The sequence below is a fragment of the Lipotes vexillifer genome, unplaced genomic scaffold, assembly GCF_000442215.2.
Source record: "Lipotes vexillifer unplaced genomic scaffold, Lipotes_vexillifer_v1.1 scaffold37, whole genome shotgun sequence".
Classification (NCBI taxonomy): Eukaryota; Metazoa; Chordata; class Mammalia; order Artiodactyla; family Lipotidae; genus Lipotes; species Lipotes vexillifer.
Genome location: NW_006791811.1, coordinates 855,801 through 882,213, shown reverse-complemented (window position 1 = coordinate 882,213; position 26,413 = coordinate 855,801). Strand labels below are relative to the sequence as shown.

General features: G+C 36.2%; 1 protein-coding gene across 2 annotated transcripts in view; it reads left to right on the top strand.

Annotated features, from left to right (window-relative positions):
- The window catches only part of NLGN1 (neuroligin 1), a 903,463-nt gene that overhangs the window by 30,166 nt on the left and 846,884 nt on the right, over positions 1 to 26,413 (top strand). The window contains exon 1 of one of the 2 annotated variants that reach the window (XM_007464698.1): positions 3,764 to 3,832. The exons of the other annotated variant lie outside the window; for it this stretch is intronic. The gene's annotated coding sequence lies outside the window, so the exon portion shown is untranslated. Of the gene's footprint in view, positions 1 to 3,763; positions 3,833 to 26,413 lie in introns of those variants that run through there. 2 annotated transcript variants of the gene reach the window in all.

Genomic DNA, 26,413 nt, shown 5'->3' with positions numbered 1-26,413 from the left:
GGAAAGAGTAGTTTGGGGCAATTAGGAAGTCAATATCTGTTTTCAGTCAGTCTTCTTATCAAATCTAGCAAATATATGTAATATATAATATATAAAATCTTTATCTCATATATATTAATGTTTTTATTTGCATGGCATATTTAGTGACATTTTTGATTAAACCAATATCTGTAAGCATTTTTTCATTTTGGTAATTAATTTCTTTTGTATGATTTTGGAAATAAAATAGACTGTAATTTTTAGAGCAGTTGTAGAGTCAATGCAAAATTGAATGGAAGGTACAGAGATTTCCCATACACCCCTTGCCTCCTCATACATGTAGCCTCCCTCATTAATGCCACCCAACCAGAGTGGTACATTTGTTAAAATTAATGAACCTACACTGACAAATTGTTGTCCCCCAAAGTCCATAGTTTATGTTAGGATTAATTCTGGGTGCTATACATTCTATGGGTTTTGACAAATGTATAATGACATATGTTTACCATTGTAGTATCATATAGAAATAGTTTTACCGCCCTAAAAATCCACTGTGCTCTGCCTATTCGTTCGTCTCTCCCCGCTAACCTCTGACAGTCACCGATCTCTTAACTGTCTCCATAGTTTTGACTTTTCTGGAATGTCATATAGTTGAAATCATGCAGTATGTAGCATTTTCAGATAGGCTTTTTCCATTTAGTAATATGCATTTAAGTTTCTTTTATGTCTTTTCATGTTTTGATAGCTCATTTCTTTTTAGTGTTGAGTAACATTCTATTACCTAAGTGTGGCACAGTTTATTTATCTATTCTCCTTACTGAGGGGCATCTTGGTTGCTTCCAAGTTTTGGCAAGTATGAATAAAGCTGCTATAAACATCTGTGTGCAGGCTTTTGTGTGAACATAAGTTTTCAACTTCTTTGGATCAATACCAAGAAGCGTGGTTGCTGGATAGAATGGTAAGAGTATGTTTAGTTTTGTAAGAGACTGCCAAATTATCTTCCAAAGTGGCCGTACCATTTTGCATTCCCACCAGCAATGAATGAGAGTTCCTGTTGCTCTGAATCCTCAACAGCATTTAGTGTTGTATGTGTTCTGATTTTGGCCCTTCTAATAGGTGTATAGTGATAATGTTTTATAGTGTATTAAAGCACTATAGTTTTATAGTGTTTTAATTTGTATTTCCCTGATGACATATGATGTGGGACATGTTTTCATGAGTTTATCTCTGATGTATGTATTTTCTTTGGTGAATGAGGGTCTTTTGAAGTCTTTGGCCCATTTTAAAATCAAGTTTGTTTTCTTATTGTTGAATTTTAAGGGTTCTTTGTATATTTTGGATAACAGTCCTTTATCAGATATGTATTTTGTAAATATTTTCCCTCAGTCTGTAGCTTGTCTTCTCATTCTCTTTCACAAAGTCTTTCAAAGAGCAGATGCTTTTAATTTTAATGAAGTCCAGCTTATCAATTATTTCTTGCATGGATCACACATTTGATGTCTCTAAAAATCATTGCTATACCCAAAGTCATCGAGATATTCTCTTTTGTTATCTTGTAGCAGTGACTATTTCCTTTTAGAGGAAAATAATATATAAAAGCCAAAATCTGGGTGCTAGGTATTGCTATTGGAGTGTCACTCCCTCCAGGCTCTCTCAGTAGACAGAGCTGGGAATATATATTCACAGACACATCAATATTACTATGTCTTTCTACCTATTTAAAACAATGAGTTATCATTAATACTTCAAATCTAATCAAATACCACAGAATTCATTCTGGTCTTGTTCCTTTCCATATTTGCAAATTGCTTATCTGTAAGTGAGGAACACATCTTCCAGTATTCTTAAGATATTTATTCATTTGATCAGTTGCCCTGTATGAAAAATTTCCCATTGCTGCTACTGCTCCTTCCTCTGCATAGATGCCCTCCTCACCCAACTTGTACTCTGACAGTCCTCATTGGGCTGCTTCCCGCATGAACACCCTCCTCATCTCATTTGGGCTCCAACAGCCTGTGTCTGGGCTTGCCCCTCTATGTATACTGTCCTTGCCCTTCTAATGCTCTGATTCCCCACACTGGGTTGCCTTCCTCTGTGAAACCCTTCCTCAACCTGCCAGGGTCTGACACCTTGCTCTGGGCCATCATGGATCCATGCCCTACCTTACCCTGCTTTACCCAGTTACTTTGACTTGATTGTTTAGTGATGAAAATAAGGGGGAGAGAAGAGAGACAGATTTTTTATGTCCTTTAGTGAAATTTATACTTTGGTGTTATTTTCTTTGTTAGATTTCTAGCCATTTTATAGTTTTGTTTGTATTGTGAATGCTTTTTTTCTATTTTCATGTTATTTTTGGTATATAAGAAAGTTTTATTTATATGTTGAGTGTTTAATTTATAGCCAACCAACTTCTTAAGCTCTTCTATATAGATTTAATCATTTTCAATTTAGGAATCATAATTTCATTTTCAAATAGTGATCTTTTTGCTTCTTACTCATATGTATTTAATAGAACTTTTCCTAGAATATGAGTTTCTTATTTTATGCATAATGGAAGTTTCCTTAAATAGATGGAAGTCCTTTGCATTTGGGAACCTCTTAGCTTAAGTTGTATAATTTGTATTTATAGGAAAAAAGTTATTTAAATAAACATTTCTGTAAAATTTATTGTTTAGTATTAAGATTTATTTCTGGTTTATATTCTGATTAATATATTGTATTAATGTATATAAAATTATTAAATTTAAAAGAATGAGGGCCTTTTAAATATACTTAAGAATCAGCTAACATACTGATTGATCATTAAGTTTAGATTTTTTTTCCTTCCAGACTATAGAAGTAGAAAATCCATGATTACACAGAATTCTAGAATCTACTGAATCCAAAATCCTTAACCAGAAGGTGGGGGTCAGGTGGGATGGGAAATTTATGAAATTAAAACTATGTATTATGATTGATTCATATTAGACAATTTTTGAACTACTTAAGTTACTCAAAATATTCTTCTGTCATTTCCTAAAATCTTCTAAAAGTATCAGAAGCATAGCAAAATAGATTCTAATTTTCATATTCTTCTGAAATAATGCATGAGCTCTTTGTAGCAGTGGTTTTCAAACTTTAACAGGCATATGAATTACCTGTGTATGGGGACTGGGAATTTACATTTTCATCAAACATTCCAGGTGACAGCAGGTTTGTGAGCCTCACCTAAGAAACATTGATTTAGAGTGAGACAATGTTTGAATAAATATTTCAACAAATACACAATACACTTTTGTTCCAAGTGTAACAAGCAGTTTCCCAGTGAGGATATCAGAATTCATAGAATAGAAGGTATTATGTAGTTGGAGTCAACTTCACTCTATAAAATCTACTTCTAAAATAGACTGTTGATGTTCATCATCTGTCTGGGACCAAGACCTAAGTTCTTTGAATGTTCCTGTCATTTTTTTAGGTTTTTAGGAAAATGACACAATATAAAATAGTCTAAAAGGAGTTGCAAATCTACTCTAGTTATTTATCCAATTTTCAGTCTTTCAGAAGCTTTCTTCTAGGCAAGAGTAAGTTTAGAATTATCTGTGAGTAGCTACAAAATATCTGCTGTTGCTTGGAATTTCCTAAGTATAGCATATGTTTAGGAGGAAATTATGTGGTCATTTAGTCTAATGTAAAACTGAAAAGTGGCCCGAAGTTCTCCCCACAACTTAAAATATGTTGGTGTTCAGTTCTGTGTAACTAACTTTCTCTGTTGGTCTCTTTGCTGTCTGTCACTTCTAAGGGCCAGAACTGTGAAGCTTGAGGCCACTCAGGTTCCAAATTTGTGACAAATCCCCCAGGGCTCACTGGAGTGGCAGTAAGTTCTCACAGTTTGATTTCCTTTCAACCACTGAAGTGTTAGAAAAGTAGCAACAAAGACTCCCATGGAAAACAGCAATTGTGTTTCCTGACTGACCGCCATGGTGATGACTTACCTCTTTTGTTCCATTGACTTTTTTTGTTGTTGAATAATTTTAATACTTTTCTCCATATAATATATGGTATGGTTTTCACAAACTGGCGTAATCCTTTAACTGTGCTGTGAATGTAGCCACTGTTTCTCACATTCTTCTTCCGTCTATCCCCATCATCTGCCATAGAAAAGTTGATTTTATTTTTAAAGATTTCTTTACCCTTTTAAGCTGTTATTTTCACTTTAAATATATGGTGTTTTTATGTTATAAAGTTAGATCCTCTTTTAATAGTATAGATATGAATAAAAACCTCATGTTCACTGAAACATTATTTTGTGATATTTTAGCATCAGTCCAGTAAAAGAAAGTCATTTTTAGGGAAAAATGTAGTATAGTCTATGCATTCAGTCAAGAAAGAAGGCTAACATTTTTAATGAAGGAGGGATATTATGAGGGGGAAATAATGACTTTTGAGTCAGGCAGAAACACCAGTACCAAACCAAACTGCTTGGCTTTTTGTAACTCTATTCAGAAACTGACTAATCTACAAGGACAAGGGCAAAATCAAACACACATGATCTCTATTACTAGCAGTAATGTTTTTACTTTTGAGCATATGTCTAAAACTTCCTTTTAAAATCAACTTATCAAATACTAGGCACTTGATGAACAAAAAGGCAGAAATGATTATTATCTAGCCTTTGCTAAGAAATTAAGCATCACCTTTAAATGACCGACATTAAAAGCAAAATAGCTTTTCATCACCATTCAAATATATTAATAAAGAAAAATCTAGACTATATTTCCCAATATTCAAATTATTTCAGAGTTTTTAGAAACAAGCAAAAAGCTGCTACTTATCATACATTTTCTGTTTGCTCTGGCTTATGGTCCCATTCTTTGGCAAATAATGCATGGCACACATAGGAGTTCTGGAACATATTTTAATAACTCTGAATTCCCTACCACTCATGACGCATCTGATGATTTGGGGACCCCATGCTATAGGGAAGTCAAATGGGGAAGACTCTGTGCTCAAGAGAGTTGATTTCTTGGCATGGTTTAACTATGCATCCTATTAATGCTATAAACATGTACTGGTTATTATCTGTTCGTGACCCCACCTCACCCAGGTCCATGTTCTGCCCTTCTGTCTTGTTCTATGGCCTGGGAGGCTGGCCTTGACCTCTTTGAGCTGCATTTACCCAGGCTCTCTGGACAGCTGGCTTCCTGTTTAAATCTAGCAGGTGCCAGTCAATGGCAGGAGAATGGAGGGCCATAGAAGAGAGAGTTTTGGGTTATTTTTTTCCTTTCTTTTCCTCTTTGGGCCATGGTTTCTGGCATCCTTCCATGACTACAACTTCAACAAGTTTCTTTCTTTCCACCCTCCAGCTCTAACTGCACTCCAGTAACACTGTTATTCCTCTTGCTCTGGACCAGGAAATGACTTCCTTCAGTTGCTCTTCTTTGGGTGCTGCAGCATTCCTTTTTGGTTCCCTTTACCCTGCCCTCACCTCTCTAAGATGTCCTCTTAAAATCTTCTGAGTTGGATTCTGATTCCTGCATGACTGACACAGCATGAACCAGCAATAAGATGCACTACATGACACATTTGATTGTCAAAAATTCCATTTTTGGTTATAGAAATAAGGTGGGAAACCTAAAGAAAAGTCTTAAGGCCTGATCTACCTAGAAAGTGCTTACATTTCATACAGCCTGACTATTGCTCCCTACTGCTTCTCGATTACTGCAACCAGCTCCTCAGCTACTGGCATTACCTACCATTCCCATTGCCAGGACCCTATTGCCCACAGTGATCAGAAATCTTTTAAGGTGGGGTGAAAGAAGGTGAGACTATTTCAGGAGCATTAGCAGAAGATAGTTGAGGCTGCAATAAAACATGCATTGGAATTTATCTAGCACTCCTGTGGGCAGCCACTGCACCTCTTGCTCTTGAATCTTGACGGAAATGACTTTCCTTCTAATCCCAGTTGTGATCCTGATACTTGGGATCCTGATCCCTACTCTGACCTGACTCTTTGTTCGGCTTATTGGACTTCTCTCATTTGTCTGTGCATTTTTTGATGTTCTTTTAAGTCCTACTCCAAGACTATAACATGCCAAGTATCACGTAGACGCTACCATCTTTGTCTCCTCTATTGCTGTTCCTGCCACCATCACTCTTGGCTTAGCCTCTGCTAATGCCTTTACTTTCGCCACTGCCATCCCCTACCCTTCACACTCCCCTCTACAACCCACCACACGTGCCATCCTGCTGTTCCTTGGTCTGCCATCATTGCCTTCCTTGACTCTGCCTTCCCTGCCATTGATCACCCTTCAAGCACTGCCATGATAATCTCCGCCACCAGCTCTGTATTTTGCACCAGCTGCCAATTTAACAGTCTCTTTCCTTCTGCATTTCAGCCCTTAAACTGAGCTCCCAAATATCTAGTCCCCACATATTGTGGAGTTTGGTATTTTAAATTTTGTTTTTAACACTGCAGAAAATATAAAGAAAGGTTAGTTCTCAAGGATTCATTAGTTTGTGGTTTATAGCAGATGCACGTGAATATATTTTTCTCTTGAGGAAATAAGAATATGCCTTTGATCACTTGGTTATTTTGAGATAAATTTCATTTTTATAGTGTTTCTTTTTTCTTCCTTTGGACTGTATTTCCAAACCCAAACCCTGTTCATTTGACAATGAAGAAAATCTTATATCCTGGATGCATAAATGTTTTTTTTTAATTTTTAAATTTAATTTTATTTATTTTTTTATACAGCAGGTGCATAAATGTTTTGTGCAGCAAAGTTTCTATAATAGAAATCCAATTTCCTGGTTAAGACAGGAGTAGAGTTTAAATAAGATGATGAAAAACTAAATAATATACATATTGCCTTTCCTATTAAAACAATGTAAAGAAAAAAATGACAGAAATGAAAGAGACAACTGAACGAGGAGACCCGCCAACTTTCTTCAGAAAAATTTCTCTAGATTCTGGGCTATACCACTAGTGCTGGGATTACAGACATAGTATGCAGCCTTTCCTAAGCAGTCTATAATGTCACAGTCTTATTTTTAAAAAATGAACATGATCCTGGTATCTGTTAATAATTAGGAATCACTAAGAAAAGCTTTTACTTATTTTTATAGTTTTATTTTCAAAGTTTATGGTTACCATTTTTAAGAAAGTCATAGACAAACTGTAGAAGATATAGGAAGCATTAAAAATGACTCAAGAGTTTTAAAATGGGAGCTCTGAAGAAAGCTTAAAGGAATTAGAATTATTCAGTAGAGAGAAAGATGAAGGTCCCGTTGCCTTCAGGGGATTAATAGGGACTGAATGTTCCTTTTTCTTCCTTAAATGTAAGGAGAGGGAACAGTGATATATGTTAGTAAGAAAAGTAAAAAACAGTTTCTATGTGGACATTTTTAGCATTCTCTTTTCTGAAGTTCTTCAAAAATAGACTTATCTGGAAAATTTTCCAGCATTTCCCAAATTACATTCAGTTGAGACGTGGTTTTTCAGCAAGACTAATTTTTCTAAGATTTCCTTGGTCAGAGATGCTCGGGAAATGTTGCATACCCCATCCTCTCCTTGGATGTGAACAATCCACATCAGCGTATTGCAGGCTCTGAGAAGTCCTGGAAAGACAGGAGCTTGCTGAGGTCTGTTTAATGCTTAGGCGGCAGTGTTTATTTGCAGAAGGGAAAATTTTTTATCCGCCTGTAGCGCACATCATATTCTTTAGTTTTCTCTTTAATACCTGTCTAGGAAGCACTGGTTTAAAGCCTGGAGAATGAATTTCCAAACCTGTTGAGGCTCACTGTTGACTTTTAAGATTACATTAAGAAATGGTTTTGAACTTGTGGAATATAATCCAAGAGATGAATGGGAGTTACATAAGAAATATGTAGGAAACTATACAACGGAACTACCTTTGTATAGGAGGTTGGGTAAATGCTTTATACTTCTGTTCCTATGAAATATGTGTACCAGGATGCAGAATACAAGGAAAAATGTTCTGGTTCCACATATTTAGAGAAGCTGAGGTTTATTTTATACTATTAAAAGTGCTTTCCATGCGCCTGCAAAATAACCTATATGAAGTGTATGTTAAATATATTAAGCCACCAGGCCCTGATGTAAATGTCTGGATGCTTTTTGCATTAATCTAATTTTAGAATTTTGAAATAAACCTATTTTTATTATAGAAAATTTTATTATAGAAAGTAGAGGTGCATATTCGCCCTTTTAACTTAAAAATCATGACACTTGCATTCAAATTATGTAAAAAGTATGTACAAACAACAATTAACTTAAATTTGGAGGAATGAAAGTGTCTTTGTAGGTTGGAAAAATGCCAGCAACATTCTGGAGCTTAATTCTGTCATCCAGTATTCTTGCAATGATGTATGTTGAGTACATTGTCAATTTACTCTTGATTTTAAAATTATTCAATACTGAAAATTGTAATGCTATAAAGAACTAGAAAGGATTTTCAGTGTATGAAGAATATTGAGTTATTATAGTTGTATTTAAAATGTGTTGAATGGTTATTTTTTCCTCTTTGAAATACTAATTATATTTTCCCTCTAATTTGTTCTCATTTTCATTATAGGGTTAACTTGGTTTAGTCCCTCCATTTAATAAAGTAGATCACATTTTCCTTTTATCCATCAAAAAATAATGTATAACATGCAAAATGTAGAGTATTCAGTGTTCTCCAAGGAAGGAGAGACTCCTACAGACTAATTTTTGTAACTTTACTTTGTTACCATGTGACTGTATATAGATGTCTGTGTTAAAGGGTTTAACTTTCACTTTAGTTTTCTTGTATATTTTCAGTAATTAATGAGTCTTAACATTAGACTTGAAACAACTATAATATATATTTTCATGATTATGTTAAAACTTTTAAAAATTACATTCTTTTTGAAAGGTGCTTGATTTATTCTATTAAAGTTTTACAAGATATTATGATAAGCAGTAGGGGAGACAATGAAACCTAGGGGCCTTAAATTTAAGAATATTAATAACCTGTCTCTTTTTATTAGTAGTTATAAATCTTTTAAAAGTTTTACTCTGCCTAATTAATTATAGTATGGCTTGGTCGAAAAACTAGGATACACACATTACATACATATATGTATGTGTGTGTGTGTGTGTGTGCATATATATATATATGTATATATATATACATATATATATATATAAATTAAGCCAGCAACCTTCAGAATTCATAAAATATAATATAACTCTGTATAACCAGTTTAGAGGAATGACAGAGTGGTTTGAAGCTAGTTGGTGTAATAAAGCATTTGCATCATTAATCTTTCCAGGGGATGCAACTAGCTGTATATTTTATTTTATTTTTTTGCTGTTCGCGGGCCTCTCACTGTTGTGGCCTCTCCCGTTGCGGAGCACAGGCTCCGGACGCGCAGGCTCAGCGGCCATGGCTCACGGGCCCAGCCGCTCCGTGGCACGTGGGATCTTCCCGGACCGGGGCACGAACCCGTGTCCCCTGCATCGGCAGGCAGACTCTCAACCACTGCGCCACCAGGGAAGCCCTAGCTGTATATTTTAAAGTGGAAACACAAGATTTAAAATTGAGTACCACATTTTAATTTTTTCTCTTTGATAACATGTATTCTTAAAAGAATAGATTGAGGTATTTTGTGACTATTTTTTTTGAAAATGTACTTTACTTCCAATACTGTTTTACACAATTGTATCAATTATGATTTCTGTTGCCTTGAGATTTTTCTAAAAATTGTTTCCTAATTTTGAAAGCAGTTGATGAGAAGGAAGAAAGGAGTAAACGAGACATATATATGTATTTGCAGTATTGACACATTTGGCCTCAAGTCTCTATAGATCACATGGTTGACTATGTGGAACCGCTATGTACATGCTGGCCCATAGCAGATCTTTTAAATTTATTTTCAGACTTGAACTTTGGATATTTAATTCTCAACTTTCAGCAACATATATTTTTCTGCCAATTTATGAATTTCCATTTCTTAAGGAGGAAAAAAGTGTAAACATTACTGTTAAGCTGGAAATTTTTTCTAGAGAACAATTGCATTGTATTTTCTCAGTAGGAAGACTATTCTATGGGTTTACCCTAACCATTAAGTACTGAAAATTGGAATGCTGTAAAAAACTAGAAGGGATCAAATTCTTGCAACGTAATTCACTTTTGATATAGATCATTTATACCTACTCATAGTTATTCACTGGCAGCACGTCCTCTGTAAATAACAACTTACTTAACTGACCAGTGAACATACTTTCTTGGCTAATAAGCTATAAATGATTGTATTGACACTTTGGTATTTATTTCATAATTTATGTTCTATTTTATTTTTGGTGATATCTATGTGTAATTTTAACTTGAAAAAATCTTCAAAAAATGCAGTTTGAAAACTATAGCACATACTGGTCTGGTCACCTTTTAACAAATCTTGGCGATATTACTGGAAAACAATGCAAAGATTATTGAAAATCAAATTAACAGTCCTCTTCATAAAACTCTGACTTAAAACACCTTTTCAAAAAGTTCAGTATCTGCTTTTTTAAGGTTATTGTGAAATCTATTTCATATTTGATATCATGTTGTATGCCTAGATAAAACGATTGATAGATTTCTGTGACTGTCTGTATAGCAGAAGGAGAGCAGGTAATGCTGCTCATCAAAATGGGTAGACTCTAACATCCATAAAATGGAAGATAAAACTTAGGCTTCTGCTTGAGTTAAATGAGCCACTGATGTAATTTCATGCTAGTCCAGGATACATTTATTTCACCTTCTGCCATTCTCTTCTTCCAGTCTCGACAAGGTAACTTTTATATAGTTGATTTGTGATCTGGGTATTACAACTGTTACTTTAAATACAAATGTGTAGATTTTGGTCTTTAAAAACTTCCTGCTCCTGACTCTTATCATTTTGTAAAAATAAAATCAAAAGCCCAAAATATATCTTCCTTATTTTACTTTCTTCAATTTGGCTGCCCTGAAGAAAATGGGTAATGATCAAAAAGGTTAACATTTAAAAGTGCCTTTATCATATTAGTTTATTTATTATACTCTCTGCCTTCAAAAGCTAGATGTTCACCACTATAGGCTGCAGGAGCATACTGAGATAATTAATTCATATATACATGCATATATTATATTTTATAGCTTATTTAAATTATTTTTTAAAAGTTTTTTTTGGTGTTTTGTTCTGCTGCTTCAGAAATGAAAGCTGTAAGGAAATACATAAAAAACTTACTCGTTTGGAGAATCATCATGGTTTTCTGTCAATCAGTGCCTTTTCTTTTATTGGATATAATAGTAGAATGATCTGTTTCATATGTATGACATTGCCAGGTTAATTAAAGCTTAATTCCCAGGCTCAAAACAACTCTTCAAAGAAGGCATACATGTTTCAAATTACAGAAGCAAAGCCCGAGACTTGGAGAGATTAGGTATTTTGCCAATGATCACACAGCTAGTTAATGGCTGAGCTGACTCCAATTCTGAGCTTGTTGCCCTCCGCATACAGCGATCTCAGTTGTTACCCTCTGCAGTAATACACTAGTGCTTTTAGATCCTGCTGAGGTATGTTGGACAGTTTTCTTCAGCACTAAATAGTTTCAGGTAGCTAAGCCTTTGGAACCATTGTGCTTTTTATATATCATCAGCCTTCTTCCCCCTTCTTGGTTGATTCCACTAGGGACTGTTTTCTTTGTGTTTGCACCAGGGCACCTGAGCACTGCTGGAGGAAATCTGAAAACAGAGAAGTTTGGGAATACTTTAAATTCATATTGACCAACCTCAGCTGAGCTCTCAGCACAGCCTAAGCAATTCTAGTGCTTTTCTCTAGTCTCCTGCTCTGCACAATGAGGATTTCAAAGCTTCTTCACCTTTAGCAGACATTTGCTCTATCCATCCTCCTATTACTTTGAACAGATGACCCCTCTTTCTGCTTCATAGAGAAAATAAATGCTATCAGATATAAATTCTGTCAACTTTCTGGCCAGCATTCACATTCAAATTTTCTTACTGCTGCATTAAAATGAAACTCATATTTTGTTGAAAACTTACCATATATAAACTTTATTCTGTGCATTGTGTGTGTAGATATTAATAAGCCAAACTAGTTTCCTGGCCTCATGGAGTTATCATTCTATAGTAGAGACAGAGAGTAAGCTCCTGTATGAATATAAATAATAATTTTTAAAAGTGAGAAGTTCTAGGAAAAGAATAAAGAGGGTTTGGGAGAAGGCAGCATTTAATAGGGTGGCAAGGAAAGATGCTTCTTGGGAAGCAATATAGCGTGGTGATTAAGAATATAGATTGAGATCCAAATTCTACCACTTATTGGCTGGGAAACCTTGAGCAAGTTAAACTTAAGCTCTGTTCCTGAGTGTCCTCATTTGTAAAGTTGAAGCCTTGACAAGACCTTTATAATAAGGTTAATGTGAAGATTAAATACATGCAGTGTGTTTAGAATAGTGCCTGGATTGTAGAAACTGTTCAGTGATCATAGCCATCGTATCTGTCGAAGGTCAATTAGCACACTGAAAAGGTTCAACTGAAGAGAGTTTAATGAAGGGGGTATTTACAGAGGTGTGGACTTAGTTAAGGGAACTGGCAGGACATGGCAAATCGCCCAGGTAATAGTAATAATGGGAAGCCATTACCACCTTTAAGCCTAAAGGGACAAAAAGAAGGAATGATGTTATTTACCAGAGCCTGTGGGACAGAAAAGTAACTATGGTTGAGGATCCCCCAACAAGAGCTGAGGTGATGGGGAAACTCAGCCACTGTTTGAAGAGTGGCTTGAAAGAGGAGAAACTGGGGACGGGAGTGTGGGCAACACCTTGACCTCTTTCTTCCCACCCTTCAATCTCCTGGCAGTGTTTACTATCAGGACACCCAACCAGAATTCAGGGATAAGAGAATTTAGGTGGGGCCATCATTGGAGGTCCTCCCTCCAAGGCACAGAACAAGGAAGAGAAGAGTAGAGAAATAATTTGGGGAAGACAGTAGGCAGTCAGCTGTCATCATCATCATCATCATCATCATCACCATGATTATTTTGCCATTTTCCAAATTTTCAAATTTTATTTTTTAAAGAAATAATTCAGGTTTCAATATTCAACTTTTTAAGTTAGAAAAGCTGCAAAAATATTGGGTTGGTCAAAAAGTTCGTTTGGTTTTAAGTACAAATAACAGACACGTTTTTCATTTTCTCACCAAGAACTTTATTTATTCATTAACCAAATGAACTTTTCGGCCAGCCCAATAGTACACAAAGTTCCAATATCCTTCACCCAGTTACATTTCTTCCATTTCAAAATTGTCATATTTTATCTTATTATTTTATTTTTTATGATTTGATATGCATATATATTGGGAAATCATTGTCATCATTATTAAGTATATTTGGAGCTGAGAAGTCAGGCCATTCAGAGATCAGGGTGAAAGTACCAGAAAGAGAGAAAAGTAAGTAAGTGTCAGTGCTCTGAAGCAGACTTGCTGCATTGGTTGTGCAGATTTTGTAGGGGCTGGTATTCACAGAGGCTATGTTCCCAAAGCAGAGAGATGAGTGTGGTTTGAATAAAATAAATATGGGAAATTGAGGGAGAGGTGCAACTGAAGAGATAGGCAGGGCCAGGTCATGTAGGTTCTTATAGTCATGCTAAGGAATTTGATTTATTTTAAATGTAATAGGGAGGCCCTTCAGGTTTTAAATGAGGAAGTGGCTTGATTTGGTCTACGCTGATAAAAAACAACTTTGGGTGCTACCTGGAGATTGAATTTTGGACAGGCAATCAGAGAAGCAGGAAAGTTGTCACAGTAGTCTTGTGCGAGACGATGGTGGCTCGGACTAGAGTGGAGGAAATGGAGAGAGAAGTGGACTGAATCTGGGTATGTGGGAAGTAAAGCCAATAAGGCTTTCTGACTGGTTGAATATGAGAAGAGTTGAGGATGATGAAAAAAGAGGAATCAAGGATGATTCCAGACCTTTGGTTTAAACACCTAGGTAGATTAGATTGGCATTTACCAAGAGTGAAGGCCTGGAAATAGAAGAAATATCTGTATTTTGCATGTGTGTGGGGTTTGGGGGGAGGGCAGGATTGGAGGGAGTGATATGTGGTAATTGCAGAATCAGGACCAATGTCTATAAGGCAAAGAAGTAGGAATATTGAGGAGATAATGCAGCAATCGGGGGCTAATTAAGACCTGAAATATACATTTAAATGTCATCAGCATATTGATGGTAATTAAAGTTATGGAAAGTATGGTTAAAGAAGAGGATTAAGGATTGAGCCCTCCGGGTCTACCCCAACACCGAGAGATCCCACAAAGGTATAGACAACATAGGAGAGTGAGAATAAGCTGACAGTGAAGTAGGGGAAACCGGAGTGTTTGTGACATGAATGTCAAAAAAAGAAAGAAAGAAAGAAAGAAAGTGTTTTAAGGAAGAAGAGATATCCTGTGTCCTGTGGAGCTGTACATATCATTTCCTTTCAGTTTCAGTAAGCTTAGGCTAAAGTTGATTCTTTTTTCCTCTGTATCATTTATCTTCTCCTAAGTATTGTATCCTTCCAGTCATCACTTAAGTATATTCAAATCTCTTCTCTCTTAAAAACAAAAACTAACCAACCAAACAAAAGAAAACCAAAAAAACTTAAAAATCCAAATCTCTCCCCAAACTCCAGTTCCTGCAACTTCCCCACCCCTCAGTATTTCAGTCATTTCCAAGAGCAATCTAAACTCTGTTTCCAGTTCTTTATCACCCAGACAGTTCTTAATCCCCTTAACTGAGATGTGATTCTTTTGGTAGCAAGCTAGTAAATGCCCAGCTAAAAGTGACTTTAAAATCAGGGTTTATTTTCTATATCAGATAATTTCTATGCATTTTTATGCATGTTTAAGTCAGCAATTCAAGGGTGTTATACTCTGTGATCTTGGCTTTCCCCTCATGGTTACAAGGCAGCTGCAGTGGTTCTAAGAATATGTCCTCACGTAAGACATGTTTTTATCTCTCAGTGTTTCACATTTTCATTAAGGAAGAAAAACCTTTCAAGAAGCCACCAGCAGTCGTCACTTAGGTTTCACTGGCCAATACTAGGAAACATTCTCTAGCTACAAGGGAGGCATCTTTAGCTTCAGTGGTGGGAGACAGGCTCTGTCAACAAGAAAAAAGAGGGCAATGGCCATTAGTTAGGCGAAAGAATGCTCTCTTCCACACCACTCCAGTATTGCTCTCACCAGATCCCTCCACCAAGAGAGCTTTTACATTGATTAGTGATAGTAGCTCCATTGTGGTTTTTAGTTTTTATTTCACTTGATCTCCCTCCTTTTTGGAAAAACGTTTTCCTTTGAATTCAGCGACACCATGCTCTTCTGGATTTCTTCCTCATATGTCTACTTCTCAGTGGCTTCCCATTGTTCTTAGGATAACCCCAAATGCCTGTCCTACCCTACTAGCCCAAGTAAGTTTCATCACTAGATTCCCTGCCATTTCAGCTCTGCCAAAGAGCACATTACCTCATGATCTCTGCCCTTCAGTTACATGGATCTGCTTTCAGACACTTGAACCGTACTCCCATGCCTTAGGGCTTTCCTACATGCTGTTCAGCCTTTTCCCTGGAGTTCTTGCAATGCCTTTATCTAGTTCATGCCTGTCTATCTTCCAATTTCAGTTCAAAAGTCACTTCATAAGGGAAGTATTTCCTAATTCCCTCCACCTGACCTGCCCCGTGCTGCCCGCCTTTTTCAGTCATAGTTTTCTGTACTTTTGCATTCATCAGTTTGTATATATATTAGATTACCAATGAATGCCTACTAGACTAAACTACTTGATCTTATAGCAGTATCTGTTTTGTTCACCATTTTATTCTTGTTTTTTTTTTTTTTTTTTTTTTTTTTGCGGTACGCGGGCCTCTCACTGTTGTGGCCTCTCCCGTTGCGGAGCGCAGGCTCAGCGGCCATGGCTCACGGGCCCAGCCGCTCCGCGGCACGTGGGATCTTCCCAGACCGGGGCACAAACCCGTGCCCCCTGCATCGGCAGGCGGACACTTAACCACTGCGCCACCAGGGAAACCCCACCATTTTATTCTTCATGCTCAGCTCATTGCTTAACTCAGTTAAAATACCGTTGTTTAATGGGTGAATGAATGAATTTCAGTGTGTCTTTTCAATTAACTACACTCAAAATTCTAATTTTCTATTTCCACTTTGCTGGGGATTAGCCAAATTCCCGAGTCCTTTCAGGTGTGTGTGTGGGTGTACGTGTTCGCGCACATGCATGTTGGTATGTGAATATCATAGCAAATAGGCTTGGCAAGAATGACTGACAACTCTCGCATAACAATGCACAGACTCTGTGACATTTATTTGGTTACTCAGGAGCCTTACATGCTAATTTTCTGCTTCTTGAGTTTGTTAAGGTCAGCAGAGATTGACAAACAGGTGGCATCTAGACCAATGAGGTTATTTAATTTCTTGTTGAAAATAAGATTCTGAGAAAGTATGGCAAACTTTTCTTTGTTCACATTTTTTCCTAATAGCTGAAATAATCTGAAGAAATTAATGTCTGATTGCACTTAAAGAAGAAAAGTAAAACTATTACCATAACTGTATTTATGATAATTTTATGGTAATGATAAGACATAAACAGACCCATTTCCAGAGTCTTTATAACAGGTTTGAGTGAAAGTCTAGTCTTAAATAATTTGGAGTTAAACACTGTAACAGCACTTTTTTGTAAGAGTGTCACATACATATTTTTATTTTATTTAAAAAAGAAATTATAATCAGGGACCTTATTTATAAATCTGTTATCCTGGGTTATTGGGAATTTTTAAGCTTTTATTTAAAATAAAAGTATTATATGAGATGCCATTATTTTTTAGCATGTGTGGATGAAAATTGGCTATGCAAAATTATGTTTTGCTATGAGAATTCTTAGATACATACCCTAAATAGTAATTTTAAAAATCAAAATTTATTAATTAACACATATTTAGAGAGCTACTAATGTAGGCTAGGCACTGTGGTAATGAGTTGATTGCAAATTTCAGAGTTGCAATATGTATTTTTATAAATCATGTAGGAATTTTGATGTGCTGTAATTACCCTTTGGACTTAGTGTAGTATAGGTATCTTAGTTACTTGTGAAGTACTTCTAAGCTAGCTGAAAACAGGCCAAAAGAAAGAAAGAGACAGTAATAAATTTAAAAAGCCAAAATGTTCATAACTAAGACAACAGCATGGCTTCCGGAAAATTCTAAATCTTGAGTATTTTATTGTTCAAACACTGGCATGTCTTCCTCCTGTAATAGTTCAACCAGCTAAGATTGAACTATTAAAATGTTGGATGTTGTGACCCAAATATTGCCTAGAGCTCAAGAACTCAAGGCATGTTTTATTGATCTTTCTTAGGAACCAGTAAGGGTAGAAGGTACCAATCAGTAGAGTTCAGCAATTGATTGGATCCTTGCAGTTGTACTGTTTGCCAAAAATTAGATGTGGTCTATATTGCAGAATTCCTATTTCCCTGGTCCAGACAAGAGTTGGATCTACAAAGGATAAAGAAAGCTTAACTTGGTTATAATCAGTTTTTTGGTGTCTACATGTCAATAAAAGAGAAGTTTTCAGAGATAAATCATCTTTGGGGATAGGCATTGGTCCCAGGTGACCCTCATATTCCCACAGTGTATAAGATCTGTCTAGGAATTCTCTTTCCAGACCTAAAGCACAGTTCTGTCCATTCTGTAACCATCTTACAGAGTTGGTTTTGAGAGGGACTTAGGCTGTTTCCTCAGGGACATGTAGACAGCATTAAACATGAGAGAAAGGAGTATGAAGAGACAGGAATTTACTCTAGACATTATTGAGTGCCAGAGAGGTCCATTACAAGCAGGTCAGATACATCTCCCGATCAACTTCAAGCAATTAACACCTATATGAGCTTTGATGTAAGAGAATCAATCAAACAGATTGAACTGTCTGTGCATGGCTGAAATCCTTGATTCTGAATTAAAAGGGTGGTAAAGTACCAAATTCAGTTAGAGCTTTTAGTAGCACTTGGGGAATTTTACAGTGTAGCTAACCATATGGTTATCCAGTCCTCTTGGGAAAATATAGGCTCCTGAGTACACTCGCTCCTCCCACCTCATTCATTTCTATTTTTATTTTTTGAGCCTTTGCGTTAGTCAGTCATTGCATGAGTTTTACACGGACCACATCATTTAGCTCTCAAATTATCACTACCATTATGTAGATATGGAAACTGAGGCTTAGGAAAGTTATCAACTTACTTAACTTCACCCAATTAGAATATCTCCTTCCCCCAGGGCCCCACCTTTCAGCATAGCCACATGTCATACATGAGAAATAGAATAATAACTCACAAGTCAACATTAATACCATTCTTTTAATTTTCAGATTGGTTTTATCATTGTTCTATAAACATTCCTGATTTAGGCCACAGATATTCAACCATGTGCTGTGTACTCACAAAGGAAACTAGAAAGATTCTCTCCCCATGTGATATTTTCTTTATACTTTGAAAGTGTACTGTAATATTCTATGAAAAATCTGTCCTTCCCTTGCTGCTCCTTCCTTCTCCTCATGCATTGTTTTAAACCTTCTATGTAGGTTAAATTTCTTACCACTTAATTGTTGTATGAGTTTGCTCAGTGCCTAAATTCTTCACCTGTACAGTGGGCATGAGAATAATGCTTCATGGCATAGCTTAGAGAAATAAATTAGATAAAGCTTGTGAAATTGTGCTTTTCAGACTGTCTCTGGTGAAGGACCATTTTTGGAAGGACTGTTTTCCTTAAGGAAAAATTAAATGAAAAATCAAAAGAAATTTTTATGGTTAGATTCAGCAGATGATGTTACTGTGCCAAATTGCTATAAAATTTTGCAAAGGTTACTCTCATTTCTGTGCCTGTCTCATGGCAGACTGATAGGGAATAGATCCCTGAATGGTGGTAGTCCTCTGGCCCTGTTTTGAGTAACACTGATATAAAGCCCCTAAAAGACTACCCTGCACATAGTAAATACTCGGTAAGAATTTGCATTTCCACTGAAAATAAGCAAGATACCAATGACACTAGGAGTCATTTCTTGCCCTTTTGACCCTCCCTGTCCTCCAAACTACTCGTTTCTTTCTAGATTTTCTCCCTTGGATTTTTAACCACTTCCTATCTTCCTCTGCACCTTTATTGCTCTTGTTAATTTATTTTGATCTTCCTTAAAATTTAACCCTTGGACTCGAGGCTCTCTCTTTTTCCATGCATTTCCTTGGGTCGTTCATTTCATTAGAAGGTCACTTCTAAATCTGTATCACCGAGTCTCTCCTCCCTGCCTCTATCACTTCCTCCCTGGGTTTTGTGTCTTTACATAGCAAGTCTCTAATTCAGATAATTCTGCCTTCAGGGTGACTTTAACCTTCAGCTTTGTTATTGCACTCCCAGATTAAGGCAACAACCCCCTACTGCACTCTCTACTATCATTTTCTTTCTGTTTCAGATTATCTCGTATGCAGTGGTTATTATTCACCATCTTAATACCTCCCTCTACTTCAAATGATCGCCATTTATTAATTTTTCCTTTTCAAATTTCTCTTAGGAGTTGATAACTTAGTATTTCCAAGCAAATTCAAGAGGAGATGTTCATTTTCTCTTGAGGTTTATTTTAACTCCAACAATGTCTTCTACCTAGCTCTTCTATTAAAAATTCACAATCCATCTCTTCTTAGCTTCTTTCATTTATCCATCCGCTGTTCATCCCTCACATCTTCTGTGAAGATTGTTTATAACTCTGGTCATGGTGAATTGTTTTATGTAAGAGAGGCACAATCTTCACTTCGTTCTAATCCCTCTGGGACATTTTCTTTGTCCAAATCTAGCTCTGTGAAGAAATCTTTTGTTCTCAAACTATGGGCTGAAGATCCTGGGGGAGTGCTAAAATTTCTTCAAGTGATCTGTGACTCTATATGTACCCTAAGCATCAGTATTATTAACTATTCTGAATAATTAAAACTCTACTTTCACTAGTATGAATCATTTTGCTCAAAAACATCAGCAGATTATTCATCCAAAACAATTTGAAAACAAAATACAAGTCAATACAAAATACAAATACAAGTATGCTTACTCCCAATTGCATTCAGAAGTTTTCACATCCCACATTTCCTCCACCCCTGAGCCCCCCAATTTATCTCCTTTTTTTTCTTAGTTCTCTTCAGTACAGATCTATTACCCCTCCTGACCTGGTTCCCTCATGATATTTTACATTGGGTACATTCTATTCCACATTTCAACTTTCACCATAGATGTTACCATTGCCTAGAATGTTTCTTTGTAGCTTTTCTGCCAATTAGTATTCATTTATTATTGCTGTTATTGTTACTATTACCGTTGTCATCTTCATCATGGTTGAATTGACTTAATGACTCACTTCCTCCAAGAAACTATCTTGACTAACTTCAGGCAAGCTGTTTTCAAAGTGTGATCTGAGAATCCATCAAAGTTCCTGATATCCTTTCAACTGCATATCTGTGTGTGGACAGATTTTCTTGTAATATATCAAGCAAAACAACATATCCCAACAGATTGAATGTAGAAGTAGATATGACAACCCAGCTGTCTTATAATAAGCCCAGCATTAAAGACACAAAAGTGTAAACCAGTGCCACTATTCACTTCTCACTGAATAGTTTTGATTTTGAAAATACTTTTATTTTTATAAATATGTTAATATTGATATGTAATGGATTCATTATTGTTTAAAAATAAAGCAGTAAATAAATATTTTAATTTTTTAAAAATTTAATTTCTATTATGGTAATCCGTATGTGTATACAAAATGAGAAAAAGTCTTTGGAGTACCCCATAATTTTTAAGAGTCTAAGAAAATCAAAGACCAAAAATTTGAGAACTGTTGTTTTAGGCATTAAGATGTAAGGGGCGGGCTTCCCTGGTGGCGCAGTGGTTGAGAGTCTGCCTGCCGATGCAGGGGACACGGATTCGTGCCCCGGTCCGGGAAGATCCCACATGCTGTGGAGCGGCTGGGCACGTGAGTTATGGCCGCTGAGCCTGCGCGTCCGGAGCCTGTGCTCTGCACCGGGAGAGGCCACAACAGTGAGAGGCCCGCGTACAGCAAAAAAAAAAAAAAAAGATGTAAGGGGCATTTTGTTACTATTTATCTACTCATATTCTCTAGCTTTATAAGTAATAATAAATATAATTTACTGAGAGTCTACTATAGAGAGTCATGTTATGTACTTTATCTCTAATCCACATAATAACCCTGTAAATTAGCTTTCTTATTCTAATTTTACAGATTGTAAACTAGGGTTTAGAGAAATCAAGGAATTCTCCAAGTTCCCCCAGAAATTAAGTGGCAGAGTCAGACTACTGCTTGACTCCAAATCCTTAGTGCTTCTTACTATTTAACACTGTCTTTCATAAATGCGTATTATTCCTGAAACCACCTCCTGTGGCATGAGTTAAAATTCTATGCACAATGAGTTAATGAACAAAATGATTATTGAATAGATATGGACATTCTTCAGAAGCCCTTAATGGTGAAGGTTAATCTCAAAATGACCTGTTTATCTTTAGAAGTATTTTTTTCCAAAATATTTTCAGTTCTGGATTGCCTTCTGTAGACAGTGGATATTGGTTTTACAAATCAATACATTTCAAAGAATGAGCACAATTCATTCAGCTTTTCCTAAGGTAAGCTTTTGAAGCCCAATTTTATATTAATTCACCTGTAGATGCTTAATTTGATCTGGAAACATTTCATAATTCCATTTCTCAATAATATGCTTAGTCGTTTCTCAACAGAGGAATTAAGATTTTCAAAGTTAACAGTGCACAATTAAGCTTTGTTCAATTAACTGGCCTCCTACCATGCTTGCAGGGTGCTGTGTCCTGCAACTCAGAGAACTAAAACAGCATCATAGAGGATACTGGCTTTTGTAGACTGAGCCAACATTGAAGACATAATGCTTAGGGAAAAAAAATGAATAATTGATTTTATTTGTTTCTGAGAACTTCTTGGAGGAAGGAGTACTGCAGGACAACTGACTCATCTTGTGGGAACCTTATATAAACTTTGTGCTGGGAGAGATCCTAGTGGATGAGACCTACCAGGGCAGCAGGGCAAAGAGAAACACCCCAGCTTAGCATACAGAAACACAGTAGTTACCTGAGGAAAGGAATTGGTAGAAAAGATAATACATTTAGTTTTAATCAAATTTGATGTAAAGGCTAGACTTTCGAATGGAAATGTCAGAGTAGGCAGTTAGAAAGCTCTGACTGAGCTTTAGGAAAGAACTGGATGGAATTTACAGAAGTGAATGTTTTGGATTAGAGGTGAGAGATGAAGCCATATTTCTTTTGAATGGAAATCACAAAGAAATAAGCTTAAAGGGATGACTGCTAAACATTGTACAAATCCTATGTCAGACTGAAAGATGAAGAAAAGAACAAGATAAAAATGGCCAAAATAAAATATGGTAGAACATGCAATTATAATACACAAGTGCCTTCAAGTTCTAGTGAGAAAGAAGTTTCAGGAAAGAATATCACCAGTATAAAATGTTCCAGAGGATGTGGAATTAAGAGAGGAAAAGAATATTGTGCTTATTAATCAGGAAGTCACTGGTGACCTGTGAATTGTTGGTGTGAAGGGTAGATCCTGGAAACATGAGAACAGAAATAAGATGATAGCTTAAGGAACTAATGGAAAGACAACAATTATAAACAAAGAAATGAAAATAGACAAGGTTTTAAAGAAGACTGTTAGATGAACTTAGGATGATGCATGGTTGACTTGAGAGAAAAGTTTATCTGCAGGTATCTGGTAAACACATGAAACATATATTCACTGAGCACCTATGGTATACAGGCACTCTTCTAGGTGCTTGGAATACCAGTGAGCATTTTAACTCCAAAGCTCTACACTGTGAAGCCTGACATCTTTTTTGACTACTTAACAATCTCCTGGCCCTGAGTTAATTAAGCAAAATTAGAAGAATCATACTGTTGTGTATATGCTGTGGTGTGCTAGTAAACTAGCTCACTGCAAAAAAAAAAAAAAAAAAGGTAAAAAATAAAAAGCCCTAATGTAGTATTTGAGGACTTCCTAGGTATAAATATTACACGATGGCCAGTTCCTAGCTACAACATGATACCACTGACATGAGTTGGGGAAGATGTGCAGAATGGCCTCCCAGAAGCCAGTACAGCTGGCTCCAGCATGATCCTGGCATGTCTTGTTTTGTGTTCTAGGTATATATATATATATATATATATATATATATATTTTAAACGTTTTATTTTATATTGGACTATAGCTGATTAACAATGTTGTGATAGTTTCAGGTGCACAGAAAAGCAACTCAGCCATAAGTATACATGTATCCCTTCTTCCCCAAACTCCCCTCCCATCCAGGCTACCATATAACACTGAGAAGAGTTCCCTGTTCTAGGTATATTAACATACCTCTCTGCCTTTAGTTCATTCATCTGTACAATGGAGAAAATATTTTGCAATTATTATGGAGAGGGAGCTTATTGTTGAATAGTTTTGGTGGAATCAAAAACAAGAGGAATGCAAGCTATCAAAAAAGCTATCTATGGGGCCTCCCTGGCGGCGCAGTGGTTGGGAGTCCGCCTGCCGATGCGGGGGCTGCTGAGCGGCTAGGCCCATGAGCCATGGCCGCTGAGCCTGCGCGTCTGGAGCCTATGCTCCGCAACGGGAAAGGCCACAACAGTGAGGGGCTTGTGTACCGCAAAAAAAAAAAAAAAAAAAAAAAAAGCTATCTATGACCATAAGTCATAGATCTTTATATGTGAAAATAATTTTAAATTTAGATGTGAAAAACAACAGACAATTAAAAAATAAACTCACAGATGGCAGACAACTTTTAGAAATACTGTAATAACACCTCACTTATCTAACGTCATCAGGGAATGAGCTGCTTCACATAAGTGAATTTTCCTATTAGAACTTGCAGATTTAAGCACTAGCACTTTTTAATTTTAAACAAATTTGTGTGGAAACTTCAAAAATGGATTAGAAAATTCCTTGCCTCCTTTATTTTTATAACATATGTTGTGAATTCAAAAATAATATATGATCATTATATAACATTTTAAAATAGAGACAGAAGATAAAATAAAGATCTATTTCTAATCCCACCATCTAGAGACAGTTAATATTAACATGTTGGTTTATTTCATTTTCATCTTATTTGCATTCATATTTGTAACAAATTGAAATATTTTGTATCTAGCATATGTCACATAAATTTATTTGTAAGCATTTCCCTGCATTATTAACCATTCTTGGAATATGTGATTTTTAATGGGTGCATAATATTTCATCAAATGGATATATTAGAATTATTTAAAGTATATACATAATGTTAGTTATTTAGATGGTTTCAATTTTTTTATAATTATGTGCTGAATGGACATTTTTATTTATCTCTGTGTACATCTTTTTTTTTTTTTTTTTTTTGCGGTACGCGGGCCTCTCACTGTTGTGGCCTTTCCCGTTGCGGAGCATAGGCTCCAGACGCGTAGGCTCAGCGGCCATGGCTCATGGGCCTAGCCGCTCAGCGGCATGTGGGATCTTCCCGGACCGGGGCACAAACCCGTGTCCCCTGCATTGGCAGGCGGACTCTAAACCACTGCGCCACCAGGGAAGCCCCATCTTTGACATTTCTGATAATAAGTTCCTGGAAGTGGAATTAGTGGGTCAAAAGATAAGGTTATTGTTTTAGACTTTTAGTGAAATTGGTCAAATTTTAGTACAGATTGGTCAAACCTTGCCTTCAGAAAGATTATGATAATTAATACTTCCACAAGAAGTGTATTAGAGTACCCATCTCTTTGTGTTCTTGCCATCAGCAAGTATTGCCATGTTTGCCATTGTTTTCAAACTTTGTGCTGTATGTCATAACGATTCAGTCACAATCGTTCATATAAGTGGGATTAATGAGATCATGTAAGGGAGAAAACCTACTGTACTCCCTGGCACATAGTTATTATTTAGTAAATAGCTTCATAGGTCCGAGTTGTGAGTTCACGCAATAAAGATTTATTTCTCATTCACATTTCAGTATGGGTCAATGAGGAGTCTGCTCCATGCAGGCATTCAGACATCCAGGCTTCTTCCATCTTTTGGCTCCACCATCACTTGGGGCCTCAGAATCCTTCTTCTTATTTCTTTTTTTTTTCTCAGCTTTATTGGGATATAATTGACATATAAGGTTGTGTAAGTTTAAGGTGTACAACGTGATGATTTGATACACATATATGTTGCACAGTGATTACCATAATTACCGTAATAAGGTTAGTTAACACCTTCTTCTCAATTACATGTGTGTGGTGAGAAAATTTAAAATTTACTCTTCGCAACTTTCAAGAATACAATACAGTATTGTTAACTATGGTTATTGTGCTGTATAGTACACCTATAATAAGTGAGTTCAATCAGTTTCATATTATGGTTGAAGAAACTGCAAATAAAACTTGTTCTAAATGTTATCCACTGCAATTGAATTAAAAGTTAGTGTATAATAGGGAAATTCATTAAGTATTCTGGAATTGAGGAACTGATCTGAATTGGTGTATGACTAGGGTATGTGAAAGAGCTACTTGTGATTCCACAGCTACTAGATGTGTGATCTTCATCTAAAAGATGTTTTATAATACCTGTTCTGTCTCCATCATAAGGTTGTTAGGCTTGGGTGAGATCAAGTATTCAGAAGAAATAAAAATGTTATCAAAGCTTAAAGTAATACTACTATATTAAATAATGTACTATTTATACTTTTTGTAAAGTTTTAAGTTTTAATCATCTCTTTTTTCTCTATCTATTGCTAGTTTGGATATATTTTACACAAAATTACAATAATTTATCCTTGACATTACGATAGATAATGCACCTTTAAAATAGTTACTGAAACATCTCTTCAAAGAGAGCAACTTTGTAGATTTCCAACTAGGTATCTGACCACCAGTAGGCCACTGAAAGATAGCAATACCCTCCCATGTTGTTAATTAGTTCTTCTACTCCCACTTATAGTGGTGGTTGCCTCCTCCTCTCTAATTGTTCCTGGCAAAGCAGTCCCATTACATAGGCTGCTGTATGTTTAGTTGGGTGATTAGTATCTGTCATTTCAAAATGCTCCTTGGCTTGTAGCACTTGTACCTGTTAACCTTCAGAGATTCACGAGAGTATTCCTAGGGTAGCCGGGTTGAAACTGGCCTTTGGGGGATGTCTACAAAGCAGAATTAAGTCCTCAAACTGTTGGTGTATATATCTATATCTGTCTATCTATCGATCGATCGATCGATCTATCTATAGGAAAAGACAAAAAATTCAGTGGCATTTAGCACATTCACAGTGTTGTTCAACCACCACCTCTGTCTTGTTCTAAAACA